Source organism: Megalobrama amblycephala, linkage group LG9 (genome assembly GCF_018812025.1).
Source record: "Megalobrama amblycephala isolate DHTTF-2021 linkage group LG9, ASM1881202v1, whole genome shotgun sequence".
Classification (NCBI taxonomy): Eukaryota; Metazoa; Chordata; class Actinopteri; order Cypriniformes; family Xenocyprididae; genus Megalobrama; species Megalobrama amblycephala.
The window spans coordinates 228,210-245,348 of NC_063052.1; the positions used below are offsets into that span (position 1 = coordinate 228,210).

General features: G+C 37.8%; 1 long non-coding RNA gene across 1 annotated transcript in view; it reads left to right on the plus strand.

Moving 5' to 3' along the window:
* Positions 1-17,139, plus strand: part of LOC125274657 — a 100,705-nt gene that overhangs the window by 21,114 nt on the left and 62,452 nt on the right. The window contains exon 2 of the long non-coding RNA XR_007186308.1: positions 1,252-1,408. This is a non-coding gene — a long non-coding RNA (uncharacterized LOC125274657). The remainder of the gene's footprint in view (positions 1-1,251; positions 1,409-17,139) is intronic.

Below are 17,139 nucleotides of genomic sequence, written 5' to 3' on the forward strand. Positions count from 1 at the left end.
CACGGCTCTAAATTAATGAGTGCAGCTTTTTATGGAGTGAACATCCGAGAAATTACATTACATATGATGAAGTACGGCCGAATCCCTGGGGAAGTTTCCCCTGCTTTTCATCAGTAACGAAGGAGATGTATGTTCACATTTAATTAACCACTGCTTTATTTAAAAGGACCGATGAGGAAAAATGCAGAAAGCATTGGAGAAACTGCTCAAGGTTTTCTCATGATTAGTAATCGCTGAAACGCCTCTTATATTAACATTCAGATTAACAAAGACACAGTGGTGGATTATTGCACTACTAGTGCAGCTCAGCTCGACTGTGAATCTTTAATAAAATGTAATTTACTTCATTTAAATGCTGCACTACTTCAGCTGTGTTTAGAGAATTCTTTCATTTATCTGTTTCTGTCGTCTCTCTCCACATTACACTCGTCCTTGCTCTGCCCTTGTTTAATTGTGATGAGGCAGATTTATGTCCTGCTCTCAGCGTCAGAGCGCTCGTGTCGTAAATTACCTCCGTATCGATTCAGCTGCAACAACTCGGCGAGGAGACGGAGCTTATTCCTTCACACTCACTTTGATACCTTTATTCATCTGCTCTCTTATTAGCATTTCAGCCACTCCCCCTTCACCCCGAACGCCCTCCTCTACGCCACACCGCCCGCTCGTCCCCGAACACTCACGGCTGCGTCAGCGTTTGGGGATACGGGAGTGAGACATCAGGGAATTGAACCTGTTATTGGTGCTGCGTTGCATCAGAAACAAAAGGCTGAAGCTAAGGAAGGGTTTAAAGGGATAGTTCAACCGAAAATTACACTTCATGTTCATTAGTTCTGTTCCTGCTGGACACAAAAGGAGAAATTTCATGCTGCTCGTTTCCATTTGACAGTTCAGAGTGATCACATCATTTACACACTATAAAACCGCTCCGTACAACACGAAAAAATCCCTATTGTTGAGCCGATTCAGAATGTTCCTTGAGTTTGTGGACTGAAACTCTTTGGTGTGGAGCGTTCGTGACCGGCTCGCACATTCTCTAATAAGATGAGGCTGAAGTGGCGGGTTAAATGAGTGGTCCAGATGAGCTCAGTGCTGCGTTTTTATTAACGTGTGTTAATGCCGACACATATGGGCCTCAATTTGCCAGCTGTAACAGATAATTATGTCCAAACAAACGTTCCCCACGGTGAGCAGATACCATCCATTTGCAATGTTCATTAAAATTCCTCCAACTGTGCCTCTGTCTGCCGGCAGCTCCTGAAACGCGGAGGATCGGCCGCTTTCCCGAAGCAGATGAGGATGTTGAAAGAGACGGACTGCCTTCATGTGCTGGCGCTGGATCTCGCTGGGCGGATGAGCTGAGGTGACGTATGAAGACACCAGACTGACCTCTCGGACGCCGCGGGGAGAAGTTAGTGTTGTGAAAGTGTGTGTGTGTGTGTGATAGAAGTCATGAGTTTGGTGTGAGGTGGACGGCATTGTTTGGACCCAGACAGGGTTTTCAGACTGCAAATGAGAGGTTTAACTTACCTGTGGATGAATACAACTGAAAACTGCTTACCAGGACTTTCTGCTTCCAGAGCAATTGGAGCGGTGAAATAAACTAGAGCAAAAAACCTGCCTCAACAAAAATAAAAGTTAAATTAAAGCTGCAAGCAGCATTTACTGGGGTTCAAGCACTTTAAGGCCTTTAAGCACATAAAAAGGTATTTTATTTTATTTAGGAAGCATGTAAACACTTAGATCATAGATGGAAAAGACCAATACAGGCAATTTAGTAAGAAAAAATATGTTTTTTAAAGGTTTTTTGACAGTTATAGCATCACCTATTCCCCGATCTCCACCACTTTTTTTGGGTGTCCTCAGACTGTGCCCATACATACAGTATACATGTTAATTTTGGTGAAAATATCTTATTTCGTTATGAAGTTATAGGCACTTGTATATATGAGAGCATAAAAAATAATGTCTTTGATTGCATTCCCATCAAAATTTTGACATTTGGGCTTTAACTTTTAGTAAACCAACTTATGTTCTGTGTTTCCCATGCTGGTTTCGTCTCGATCGGACTAATGGTTTCGAAGATATTCGCAAAAGTTTTTTAAGCGCTAAATCACAACGTAGCACAAACCATAAGCCAAAACCATTAAAAATATGTTTTTTTAAAGCTTTTTAACAGTTATAGCACCACCTATGGTCTGATCTCGATAAAAGTTGGCATGCTTCTTTAGAGTCTTATGCTGCATGTGCTCACCTAATTCCGTGAAGTTCTGAGTTTTCTTTTAGAATTTATAGGCTTTTGGGTATGTTTAGCCACACCCATTATGTAAATGACCCTGTTATAGCGACCCAATGGGTAAAGTTCAACTTTTTTTTGATAATTATTGATCTAGAGAGTCCAGAGAATCGTCCTGCGCTGGTTTCGTTCCGATCGGGTGAAAAACCTCGGACTAGTTCGCAAAAGTAGGTTTTTCATATATTTGCGAATAATTAATGAAGGATTTGATTGACAGCATTAGTTCTTGAGGCAAAGTTGATCAGCATGAGGAGATCTATCAAAAAACCTGCCTCAACAAAAATAAAAGTTAAATTAAAGCTGCAAGCAGCATTTACTGGGGTTCAAGCACTTTAAGGCCTTTAAGCACATAAAAAGGTATTTTATTTTATTTAGCAAGCATGTAAACACGTGCGTGTGTTGATTGTGGGCGTGTATTATGCTAATTAACAACAGCAGACACAAGCTGTTTATTTCACAGTTATGTTCTGTGTAAATTCAGAAAGAACCTTCTCATGTACCAGTTCATCAGAGAATCCGGCCCGTGTCGAGGTGTGTTCACCTCACTCTCTCTCGTCTCATGTGAAGGGTTCTGCCGTATTGTCGTCACCATTGTTTGAGGTGGTCTTGCAGCATTAGATACCTACTGTACCTTTTCCATGTTCCTTCCCAGACTCAGGAGAGGAAGTGTCAGGAGAGCCGGAGTCAGTCTCGTGGAATGATCTGGGTAATGTTGCGTGATGGGATTGTTCCATATTCATTGGAAAAGGTTGTAAAGCGAGCGGAGCGCCTCCTTCCCACAGTCAGAGCGTGTCGATCTGCTGCACATCGCTGGCACGTCTTCCTTCTCTTCTCCGCCTCCCTCGCTTTCTTTTTATTGTGGTTATTCTCTGTCAGGTTCAGGTCGTCCCCCGTGGGCACGTGGATGTTTGGATTCTTCTCTTCACTGCAGTTTCACTCTTAAAAATAAAGCTTCCAGACGGGGGTTTTCACAGCAGTGCCATGAAGAACCATTTTTGGGTCCCTAAAGAAACTTTCAGTGATCAGACCCTAAGAGTATTTTAATAATCTAAAGAAACTTTTCCCCTGTAAAGAACCTTTTCTGCAGTGGAAATATTCTGTGGATGTAAAGATTCTTCATGGAACCATCGATGCCAATAAGGAACTGTAGAAGAAAAGGATCTATAGAAGCTTAAAGGTTCCGTCAGGCGCTTCATATAGAGCCGTTTAGAGGTTCCATCATGGGATCATTATATAGATTTGTTTTTAATTAATTAATTAATTTTGAATTTTAATTAAATGTTATGAATTTAACAGCTCGTAAACCATTTTTTCACTAGAAAAAAATGAAATAACCCATTAAACATAAAAGTATTATTTCAATGTTATTTTAGTTTATTAAAGATATTTTTGATGAAATCCGATGGCTCAGTGAGGCCTGCATAGCCAGCAATGACATTTCCTCTCTCAAGATCCATTAATGTACTAAAAACATATTTAAATCAGTTCATGTGAGTACAGTGGTTCAATATTAATATTATAAAGCCACGAAAATATTTTTGTGCGCCAAAAAAATAAAATAACGACTTTTCAACAATATAGTGATGGGCCGATTTCAAAACACTGCTTCAGAGCTTTGCGAATCAAATCAGTGACTCGTTTCAAAAAACTTGTTTCACGTGATTTCAGCATTTTAGCCGTTTGTTAGGAGATCCGAGTCACTGATTTGATTCGCAAAGCTCCGAAGCAGTGTTTTGAAATCGGCCCATCGATATTTAATATTTTGATATTTTTGAGCTTTTATTTTTTTGGTTTGCTTTTATGTTAATTTTAGTTTTATTTTTTGTAATTTCATTATGTGCTTTTGTCATTTTTTTATTTTTTATTTTTAAATATTAGGTTTAATTTAGTTTTCTTTCTGTTTTAGTTTTAGTTCTTTTTAGTTTTTATTTCCGGTAAATAACTACTTTTTTTTTTTTTTTTTTTTTTTTTTTGTAAATTTTAGTTCACTAGAATTTTTTTTAATAGTTTACACATTTTTTTAGTTAACGATAATAACCCTGTATTATACAATCATTTAAGGCATTTCTCCTTATTAGTGGTCGACCGATATATCACCAAAGCTGATCGGCCGATATTTGGCATTTTTTAAATATCGGCATCGGCAGACAAGTTTTTTTTTTGTTTGGCCGATGTGTCAGAAGCAGAACTTTTATTTTGACAGCACTATGAACACAAGTGCCTAAGCACACAGCGCCCCCATGAGGACAGGAGAGTTAGACGCGCAATCAACAAACTTTAAACCCGCGATTTCAAACTATAGAGCCTTTCTGGTATAAAGTTGAGTCAAAAACCCTTGTGTTCTGCTCTGATAAACACTGAGTCTGGTGTGTAGAGATGATGTATCTGTGAACAAGCTTACACAAGTTACATGAAGGTGTAATAGAAATCTGAGGAGAAGGAGTGGGAGAAATGTGAAAGACATGGTTTGATATTAATGCTGGATTAGTGATTAATTTTATTTTGATGTGTCTATATATATATATATATATATATATATATGTATATAATATGTGTGTATATATTTTAGAAATCAATCAAATCCAACAGTACTGTTATCTTTCAGATGACAGCACCTGTCTCTAACCTCCGCGTCCACATGCAGAGAGGAAGATTGAATGTCTCTATATGCTTGGAAAGAGCTGAGTTTGGTTTATTTGCACTTTCTCCTAATGCGCACTTCTTCTCTAGGCTCTTTATGGGAGACTGTGCTTCGCTCCGCACAAACAGCCCAAAGCTCAAAACACGCTGGGATGATTTTACTAGACAAGCGTGGCACTTTATTTGTGCCGTGTTTTACTGTAGAAACCTGCATTTTATCCACTAACCTCCCACAATCAGTTTAAGCAGCTGCATTTATAATTAAGATGTTATGATTTTGTCAGTTCAGACACGCCTCCTTTCTATGGAAGTATTTATGCCATCGTTTAATACATATAGAACCTTTTTGGCATCAACGGTTCTTTAAAATTGATTCAAACCCCTAGTGTTCTATATAGAATCCATTGAACCTTCTTTTCCAAGAGATTCAAACCAGTAACATTTATTTTTCAACTTGAAAGAACCAACTCGGAGTCATTCACTAAAAAGAACCTGTGCTTAAGAGTCATTTGCTTGTGAATCAAACTGCACTGGTCATGTGGTACGCTTCTAACCCTGCAAGGAAACTCTAGAAAGACATTTGTCAACATTATTCATTAAATGTAGATCAAAAGTAATAATCAACATATTTTTACCCAGCCTTATTCTTTTGTTGGTGAAATTAACCTTGCGCTGTTCTCCAGTCTGTGCTTGAGGAAAAGACTTTAGATATTCAAAAACGGTGCACTTATATTAGTTATGAATAGGAGAAAGTGCAACACACAATATGGCAGAATAAGTCCCGTCTTTTAAAAATAAGCTTTTTAAATGAGCATAAGAAACAAAATTTATGAGACAGTTGTCAGATTTCATTGGTGACTTCAAATATGAAATTTAATCATAAGCTTGATGAACAGCTTTGGAGAATCTGATGAAGTTGCATGACTGAATATCAAAGATGGCCGCCGAGTGGAATGAGTTGCCTTAAAGGGACTTCGGCTGAGGGCTTTCCAGTCTTCACATGTGATATATATTCATCCCGACACAATGTCCTCTGGAAGTTTCTGATTTAAATTGTTCCATCTTTCTTCAGAGTTAAATTCTCTGCTGTCTCAAAAAGACAAGTGTCCTTAAATACCTTTCAAATTATTTCAGATTTAGTTTTCCTCTCGATAATACACCTGTCCTTGAGATGAGAGGAGGGACAGTATTGAACTGTGACAGCAGAGGACATCGACTTCAAACTTGATTATCGCATTCTCCTAGAAGGAAAGAAACAAAGCCTTCCTAATGCTCCCCATCGTGTCCCTCTTAAGCAATCAATGAATTTATTAATTAATCTTGCCAGCACCTTCTTGCATCTGTACATTGATCCTCGGTGCTTAGAATGGAGGCATCATTCAATTTCAATTTCGGCTCTGAACTCTTTTGGCGATCGATCGGCCGCACAGCCCCGGCCTGGGGTAAGTCATATTGAGACAGGATGATACGGAGATGGAAATTGATTTGACAAATGGAGGAGTGGATGGGAAGAGCTCTGGAGCTCATGGCATGTGGCCGTGGGAGTTTAATGCCGCAGGGGTTCAGAAAGGCCACTGCCTGATCGAAAGACGCAGTTCACTCGAAAATTAAAATTGTCACTATTTTCTCCACAGATTCACAGAATCATAGATGCTAGATTTTTCTAGCATGATTTAACACATTGCTGACATGATTTAGCACGTTTCTAGCATGTTTCTAGCATGATTTAACACATTGCTAGCATGGTTTAGCACGTTTCTAGCATGTTTCTAGCATGATTTAACACATTGCTGACATGATTTAGCACGTTTCTAGCATGTTTCTAGCATGATTTAACACATTGCTGACATGATTTAGCACGTTTCTAGCATGTTTCTAGCATGATTTAACACATTGCTGACATGATTTAGCACGTTTCTAGCATGTTTCTGGCATGATTTAACACATTGCTAGCATGGTTTAGCACGTTTCTAGCATGTTTCTAGCATGATTTAACACATTTCTGACATGATTTAGCACGTTTCTAGCATGTTTCTAGCATGATTTAACACATTGCTAGCATGGTTTAGCACGTTTTTAGCATGTTTCTAGCATGATTTAACACATTGCTGACATGATTTAGCACGTTTCTAGCATGTTTCTAGCATGATTTAACACATTGCTGACATGATTTAGCACGTTTCTAGCATGTTTCTAGCATGATTTAACACATTGCTGACATGATTTAGCACGTTTCTAGCATGTTTCTAGCATGATTTAACACATTGCTAGCATGGTTTAGCAAGTTTCTAGCATGTTTCTAGCATGATTTAACACATTGCTGACATGATTTAGCACGTTTCTAGCATGTTTCTAGCATTATTTAACACATTGCTAGCATGGTTTAGCATGTTTTAACATGTTGCTAGCATGTAGTTACCATGATTTAACACATTGCTAGCATTTTTTAGCATGTTTCTAGCCTAATTTAGAATGTTGCTAGCATGTTTATAACATGTTTTAACACATTGCTAACATGTTTTAGCATGTTGTTAGCATGATTTAGCATGTTTCTAGCATGTTTCTTGCATGATTTAACAAATTGCTAACACATTTTAGTGTGTTGTTAGCATTTTTCTAGCATGATTGAGCAGGTTGCTAGCATGTTTCTAGCATGACTTAGCACATTACTAACATGATTTAACATGTTGCTACCATGATTTAATGCATTGCTAGCATGTTTCTAACATGATTTAACACATTGCTAGCATTTTTTAGCATGTTGCTAGCCTAATTTAGAATGTTGCTAACATGTTTATAACATGTTTTAGCACATTGCTAACATGTTTTAGCATGTTGTTAGCATGGTTTAGCATGTTTCTAGCATGTTTCTTGCATGATTTAACAAATTGCTAACACATTTTAGTGTGTTGTTAGCATGTTTCTAGCATGATTTAGCAGGTTGCTAGCATGTTTCTAGCATGACTTAGCACATTACTAACATGTTTTAACATGTTGCTACCATGATTTAATGCATTGCTAGCATGTTTCTAACATGATTTAACACATTGCTAGCATGGTTTACCATGTTTTAACATGTTTTGCCAGCATGTAGTTACCATGATTTAATGCATTATTAACGTGTTTTAGAATGTTGTAAGCATCTTGCTACCATGATTTAACGTATTGCTAGCATGATTTAGCACATTTTAGTATGATTTAACATATTGCTAACATATTTTAGTATGTTGTTAGCATTTTTCTAGCATGATTTAACAGGTTGCTAGCATGTTTCTAGCATGCACATTACTAACATGTTTTAGCATGATTTAACATTGCTAGCATGATTTAGCACATTTTAGTATGATTTAACACATTGCTAACATATTTTAGTGTGTTAGCATTTTTCTAGCATGATTTAGCAGGTTACTAGCACATTCCTAACATGTTTTAGCATGTTTTGCTACCATGATTTAACGTATTGCTAGCATTATTTAGCACATTTTAGTATGATTTAACACATTGTTAACATATTTTAGTGTGTTGTTAGCATTTTTCTAGCATGATTTAACAGGTTGCTAGCATGTTTCTAGCATGACTTAGCACATTACTAACATGTTTTAACATGTTGCTACCATGATTTAACATATTGTTAGCATGATTTAGCACATTTTAGTATGATTTAACACATTGCTAACGTATTTTAATGTGTTGTTAGCATTTTCTAGCATGATAGGGGAGAGTGGGGTAATGTGAGACATCGGGTAATGTGAGACACCCCCTGTATCTCGGCAACGGAACACATTTGTGGTTATGTGACAATTATGTTTTCAAGCCCCTCACATTTCCCCTTGGCCATGAAGGAGAGGACCTCATGGTGCTGTGCTAAGCATGTTTTTTTCACAAAAATATTTTTTTTGCATGTAAAAGTAAATTTTCTTGCGGTCAACTTAATCAACTGTTGTGCCAAAGCAAAATGATTCAGGTAGAAAAACTTATATCATACATGTTAATGAACTATCAACATATAAAACCATGTGATGATGCTAGCTGAAGATTAGCCTGAATTGCTAAGAGAGATCATTTTTTTCTAAAATGTAGTGGTGGGGTAAAGTGAGACAAATGCTTTGGGGTAAAGTGAGACATGAGGCACAAGTTAAATTTAGTCTTAAAAATATTTTAATGTAATATTACATTACATGTGTTTTATTTTTAATGTCATAACATTGTAGAAAAGCCATCATGCCAAGGCAAAACACCAGGAAAGACAACCTGGGGCAAAAAAACCCTCGAGGAGAATCATGTGGCACATGTTGTGGTAAAGAAGCTGCCTCAACCTAAAAGGCCTGGAGAGATGGAGAGAGCAACTCCTCATCTTTCCCTGTAACCTTCAGGGCTGGAATGTAGAGTAGGCCTAGTGATGTTCTAATACAGATGGATCTAGTCCTGTGTTCTGAGTCCCAGGCTGTTCTAGCTGGTTCTGATTGTGCTTTGCTCTGACCTCCAGACACTAGCTGGCTCTAAGGGTGCGTTCACACTTGTAGTTTGGTTCGTTTGGTTATATTTGGTCCGGACCAAAGAGGAAGAAAAAACATTTAGTCCTGGTCCAATTAGCGTTCAGATTGGCAATTTTATCACCGAACCAAAAGATACCGAACCTTGAGGCATAGGGATACATTCACAATGTGATTGGTCAGATTTTATGACGTATTGCCTATTTTGAGACGGAACTTAACAAAAATCCCAAACAATGCTGTGTGCTGAGGTAAATGCGCTCGTTGTGTGTGCATAGCAGTGCGTAGCCTGTGTGTGATGGTACTTTGGCCAGCTGGGAACTCGTGAAGAGCTTATAACATGTGTAAAGTTGTCAAAACAGCGGCAGGAATCCATCCGTCACACACACAAACGAGACATGCGTCTGATGCCTGTGATGGGCAAACTCGCAACTATGACAAGACAAAACGACATGCGTGAGGATTCTGTCCTTTTTAGGGTCTCTTTTTAGGACAGCGTTCACATATGTTCAAATAAACCGCACTAACTGAGCAATCGCACCAGGGTTTGTTTTAATCGAACAAAACATGACAAGTGTGAACGCACCCTAAGGGTCCTGTGTTCTGACCCCCAGATTGTGTTCTAATCTAACTGGTTCTATCTGTCATTTGAATGTTAATTAAAATATTTTGAATTATATTATGTTGTATTTGATTTTGTTCAGAGTTACTTTCAAGTGTTTAGAAAAAAAAATTGCTTAATTGACCAGTCCCCATGATTCTGTTACTAGTCTGACATTAGTTCTGGAATGTGTGGTTGTCAAGCTAGCTGTCAGGATTCTAACTGTTACAACATGTGTTGTTATGGTAGTTTCAGAGTGGAAAAAGTAAGTGGATCAGTTTACCCCCTTGATTTCTCTGGTCTGTCTCAGTTTACCCCTAAGCTGGGGTAAAGTGAGACACAAGATGACTTTTTTTAAAACAATCATATTTTCACTGACCTTCGTCCTGAATACATTCTGATAATTTCTATGGCTAGGAAACATCCTGAATTAATGGGAAATGTGTAAATTTTACTGATATATCATTTTAGCTCGCTTAGAGGGGAGCAAATGTAAAAAGTGTCTCACTTTACCCCACTCTCCCCTATAGCAGGTTGCTAGCATATTCCTAACATGTTTTAGCATTTTGCTACCATGATTTAACGTATTGCTAGCATGTTTCTAGCACGATTTATCGCATTGTTAGCATGTTTTAGCATTAGCATCCACTGGCAGATATCTGTTCTTGTTTTAATCACAAACTCATGATTTTTCAGTAAACACTCAATATCTTCTCCAGTAAATGTATCTCGATTTAAGAACGTTCAGATATTTTAATGAAAATCAAGACAGAAATACTGAGCAAGAAAAGCTGTTTTGCAGTGAATGAGTTAGACAGACGTCTTTTATGGTCATATTTTTGGAGCATGATCACTCACGTATGTTTCTTTTATGGTAAAATAACAGCATGAGTCAATAACAACACGACTCGGCTGTTCCTCCATCAGTGTGGATGCTGAAGTTATGCACAAATCTCAGCACATGGCTGTGTTTGATGGTCTGTAACACTGAGCTCTGCTCTTGTTCTGTCCTCCTCAATCTTCTGCCCTCTTCTTTGCTCTTTCATTTTCTCCAGCTCTGTATCCATCTCTTTTTTGGCCCTTCATCCCGGCAGGTCAGTGGTTCGGGGCACTCGAGGCAGAGAGATGGATAGAGCTGGGATAGAGGAGGGGAAAGCATTACATGATGTGTGGAGTGGGACGAAGGGTCACGATGATCTTTCCCTCACTGTGATGAGCCTCAACACTTCAAGGTTGTGTGTCCTGTCCACCTTCTGCTGCTGTTTAACAGATTATGAGTTCCTCCTCATGTTCTAGTGCACACCTGTGAATGCATACTGCTGCATGTTATAGTGTGCATACTGCATTGTGTTTGTAAACAATGTGTCTTCCACTTCCTGTGTGAGAGATGAAGAAATAATTACTGCACTCATTCTTTTACTCAAAGGTGGAATAAAATGCAGTTTTTTTTTTAATTTCCTTCTGCAAATAGAAAGGTTTGTTAAAGATTATGGTTATTATTGTTATTATATACAAAATAAGGTTAAGAAAATATTAAGACAAATAATTTACTATTATTATTATATTGCTATTTTATTATAAAGAAACTAATATTAAATAGAACAACAATCAATAGAACATTATTATTAATATGAAATTATATGATTATTAAGAAAATATTAAGACAAATATTTTTCTATTATTATATTACTGTTGTATTGTAAAACATCTAATATTAATAAAAATATAACAACAATCAATAGAACATCATCATTATTATTATTATTATTAGTACAAAAGTATGTTATTATTAAGAAAATATTAAGACAAATAATTTACTATTATTATTATATTGCTATTTTATTATAAAAAACTAATATTAAATAGAACAACAATCAATAGAACATTATTATTATTATTATTATGAAATTATATGATTATTAATAAAATATTAAGACAAATATTTTTCTATTATTATATTACTATTGTATTGTAAAACATCTAATATTAATAAAAAATATAACAACAATCAATAGAACATCATCATTATTATTATTATTAGTACAAAAGTATGTTATTATTAAGAAGATATTAAGACAAATATTTTACTATTATTATTAGTATTATAAAAATTTATTACATAACTATTATTAATATATAAGAAATAATATTAAGAAAATATTAGGAAATTAAGACTAATATTTTACTATTATATTACTGTTGTATTGATTTCAAATAATAATATAACAACAATCAATAGAACATTTACTAATATTATTATTAATATTAAATACTTATGATTATTAAGAAAATATTAATGTAGCAATGTAGCAAAGATTTATTATTATTACTAATATTTTTACTCTTTATATTTGCGTCAGGAAATTAAATTATTTCGCATTTATAGGTTGTTTTATGTAAAAATGTTAAATGTAAACATTATTGTATATACTAACATTATTATATGCAAATAATATTGTCACAATAGTACATTTTTTCTGTCTTCACTATTTGTGCATTACATTGTCAAGCTTTTATTTTGTATTTTATTCCGAATGTAAGCTCCGAGCGGAGCTGACGGGATCAGTGCAGTTAATCGAATCACGATTTGGACTTTAATGGACCCACGAGTGTCAGTCAAAGTTATGAAAGAACTGACATGTCGCAGTGTCTTGAATGAGCCGGACATGCTGTTGTCCTTCAGGCGAGTGTCTGGTCTAACCTCATCCGCACAGTGGAAAAGAGACACAACGGAGCCTTCTTCTGCTCATGAGGAGGGATGAGGAGCAGCAGACGCTCCGACGAGGACATTATGTAGTAAATAACAAACCAGCAGCAGCAGCAGCAGCAGCGTTTTGCCTGCCGGCCGTGTGTTTCTCTGCTCATCAACTCTGTTATTGCTCAGACTTGAAGTTTCCATCAAATATTTGTGAATTTGCCTTAATTTTGAGTGATTACGCAGGACCCCCTCCTCCTCAATTGCTCAGCTTTATAAAGTTAAGCCAGGCTCAATTAAGGCCTGTTTGATCTTCGCCGGCGCGTTCTGCAATATTAATGAGGCTGTTTAGTGTCAGCACCTGTGGAGGGTGGAGCTCTGCCTGGCCAGAGTTACAGACTAATTAGAGATAATCTAGGCTTCCTAACGAGCCAGGTGTGCCAGAGAGCATCGAGAGCGTTTAGGTACTTCGTCTCCCCCACAGATAATGACTGCAGAGACGGGGAGGAAAGACACAGACGCTGCCAACGAACTGGAGGAAGAGATGTTTGTGTGTAGCTGGAGTCGCTTACTTCAACGAGCATCTTTTTCTCTATGTTTTGGTCTTTCGTCCACACTGAGATGTTTTCATCCTGCGTCTTTTTCCCAAATGAATACTGTTTAGTCATGTGATGCATATGCACTAATCAGGCATTACATTATGAGCACCTTCCTAATATTGTGTTGGTCCCAAAACAGCCGTGACCCGTCGAGGCATGGACTCCTCTAGACCCCTGAAGGTGTGCTGTGGGATCTGGATCAAGAGGTTAGCAGCAGATCCTTTAAGTCCTGTAAGATGTGAGGTGGATCCTCCATGGATCGGACTTGTTTGTTCAGCACATCCCACAGATGCTCGATTGGATTGAGATCTGGGGAATTTGGAGGCCAAGTCAACACCTCAAACCATTCCTGAACCATTTTCCTGACCCTGTCTCCGGTTCACCACTGTTCCTTCCTTTGGAGCACTTTTGACAGATACTGACCACTGCAGACCGGGAACACCCCACAAGAGCTGCAGGTTTGGAGATGCTCTGATCCAGTCAAATCCTCCAAATCGCTCAAATCCTTACGCTTGCCCATTTTTCCTGCTTCTAACATCAACTTTGAGGACCAAATGTTCTCTTGCTGCCTAATATATCCACCCACTAATGAAGAGATGATCAGTGTTACTCACGTCACCTGTCAGTGCTCATAATGATATATTTAAGAGATATTTTGCAAAAAAAAGTTCTAATTTTTAGCACTTTTAGTTAACGATAATAACCCTGCTGTGGACGACGAGCGCTTTGGAATAACGCAGACCTGTGTGTGAGCTCGTGTGTTTGCGCTGAGCGAGAGAACAGCCGCATCCATCAGGGAAATCTGCCGAGCGACCTCAGGAGTCGAGGGCGTGTGTGGGAGGGCTTGCGTTCCTCATTATCACTACCTGTAGGCTCAGCGCTGGGAAAGTGTCGGCTGTAGATCGAGCGGGAAGATTAGCGGTAAGAGGTGAGCAGATGCAGGGATTACAGGAATCCCTCGACCCTCCCAGCAGCCATTAAAGCGAAACTAATTATTGAACGCCGGCCCCGGGGAGCCGCAACTGCAACTTCTGTCAAGGACCCAGCTAGAGAGAAAGAGAAAGAGGGTATTTGTGTAAAAGAATGGGAATAGTTTGCAGAGTTATTATCAATAATGGATGCAAAATGGTCATAAGCATAAAGCAGAGGAGGCGACCTATAGGCTTTTCCCCAGATGGACCAGTCTATAATGCATATTGTTCACTTAAAATAGTCTAATTGGCTCGCTAAACTACCTCTGGGAGTCTCGCACACAGGTTTTTATCATTCCATTGGAAAGCAAACTTTTGTTTACAAGTTTCCAGGCTCCGACAGTCACCGTCCTTCCTCTGTGTGTTTGTGATATATGTGGATGGAGAGATTGTTCTGAGGCAGTTAGTAGAGCTGAAAATCTAACTTAAAGATGATGCTTTTCCCTGTCTTTAGTGTGTTTAATGTTGCTGTTTGAGCATGAAAAAGGCAGGAGTTCTTCTCTATATCTGTTTCTGAACTCCATCTTGAGTTTTCTTCACAATATTCCTCATTTAAATACTTAATATGCAGAATAAAGGGGCGGGGCCTGGTTGAGTTAGTTAGTAGTGTGTTGAAACTGGCGGTTATGGTAAGGGGCGGGACATTTCCCAAACACCAATCACAACACACTGCTCCAGCCGACCAATCAGAGCACATTGTGCTTTTCAGAAGGAGGGGCTTCATAGAGACAGGAAGTAAACAGAGCGTTACTGACAGACTGGGAAGAGAGGAGCTGCAACAATGGAGAATATGAGGAAAATAATCAACATTCAATCTAGTAGAGCACAAAAACAACATCAAGACTTTATAAAAGGGCATAATATGGTATTAGGTAAAATATGATGCGTCTGTTCTGACATCTACAGAGAAAATATGTATCCAAAAGCCTAATTTCTTTATAAAATTATTGCATCTGTTGCGTTTGAATAGTCCCTTTTGATTTCTGAAATTGAGCTCTCCTTATTTTTTTTTCCAATTATAATTATTTGCATCTAATTGATGCAGAATTAAATGTCTTGTTTTTCATTATTTAATGAGTTGAATTTATTGGATTGAATGTCTCGCTCTGCATGTGGGATTCAAGGTAATTATGTGAGATGTCACAGCCGGCCTTAACGAGCTGTCCATGATGGAGTCGCTGTAAAAATTAACCTCAAGACTTTTAGCTGTGATTCATGAAGCAGTAGACTGACTTTAATTTTGTAGAGATTTTGCAAGACAATATATACATTTGCATTCGCTAAGGAATTTTTATAGAATAGAATAGAATAGAATAGAATGGAATAAACATCAACAATGCACTTGTTTTGATTCCCTGAAAAAACACCAATGAGAATGAGCCGATTATAATAAGATTTTTATACAATACAATACAATATATGCTTCTTTTCAGTTTCTTTCAGCTGTGGAATAAATATTAACGCACTTGTTTTGATTCCCTGAAAAAACACCAATGATAATTAGCCGGGGAACACGAGCGAACATGATGTATCTAATTAAAAACTGATGAAGTAAAACAGATCTTAATTTATTCCAGCTTGCTTTTTATTCCAATTTTAAAGCACCGCTATCAAACAATTAAACGTGTGCGCGCTCACCGTGAGGTCAGTTCCTCCTTCCATTAGAAAGAAACGCTGGAAGATGAACATGAATTAGACGACGCCATCATGATTCGTTTACTGAAAGCTTTGAATAAATAACATCCTCACAATTAGCCGTCTTGTGGGAAATCCAGGGCTGTTAAGTGACTCTTGACTGGTCAGAATGGGATCTGAATGGATCTTATTATGTTCAGAATTGTGAAACAGGAATAATATAAAGGAGATGGATTTTTAAGTATCATCTTTTATATGACAGGATATAGGGAAGCACCAATAAGCTGATAATTATTTTTATTTTATGAAATATAACACACCATATCTGATATAAAAATATTATATATTTTTTATTTTATTATTTTTTGTATTCTTTTCATTTTATATGTATTTTATAATATATTCAAGCAACAACAAATGGTTTTATTTTTTGTTTCAGTTAACTGTAATAACCTTGATTCATATGAGAGGAATAAGACTGGAGATTATATTAATACGTGCAAAGAATTGATATACTTACTTACTGTTCCATATGTGTTACGCAGAAAGTGTGTGTGTGTGTGTGTGTGTGTGTGTGTGTGTGTGTAGAGAATGAGAGTGTGTAATTTTCAGGTTAAGTCATATACTGAAGGTTGCGGTCCTGGGATAGACCGACAGGGTTCTCATTACCTCTGGAGCTCCTGCTCCATTTTCTCATTCCCTGCTCCCCTGATAGAGGGAAAATTAATTAAAACTTGTCTTATTAACTCTGAGCTCCCAGGAGGACTCGGCTCGGCATGAAGCTCCGGCTCGACCTGAACTCACCCCCTCCGGCTCTTCTGTCCGCAGGGACACACCAACACACACACTTACAGATCTGACCGAGCGCTGATGTGATGAGCAGATAAAGAGAGGAGAGATGAATCAGGACGACACCGCAGAGGAGACTGAAGCAGTTACACAGAGCTCGAGGGTTCTTGACTCAATTTTAAAGAACGCTTAATGCCAAACCAGTTCTATGTAAGGAGAAATGTCTTAAATAATTGCATAATACTTCAGGAAAAGCATCATGTAATAATGACACCCAACCCTGATATCGGTACATGTAATGAATTGTGTGTCGTACAGCTGGCGAAACCCTCTGAGAAGAGTCTCACCAGATTCAGTGTGTCCCTGGAGTTTACCTTTAAAGCATGTCAAACACTCACAGGTCTCGTTTCCGTCCTTCATCTG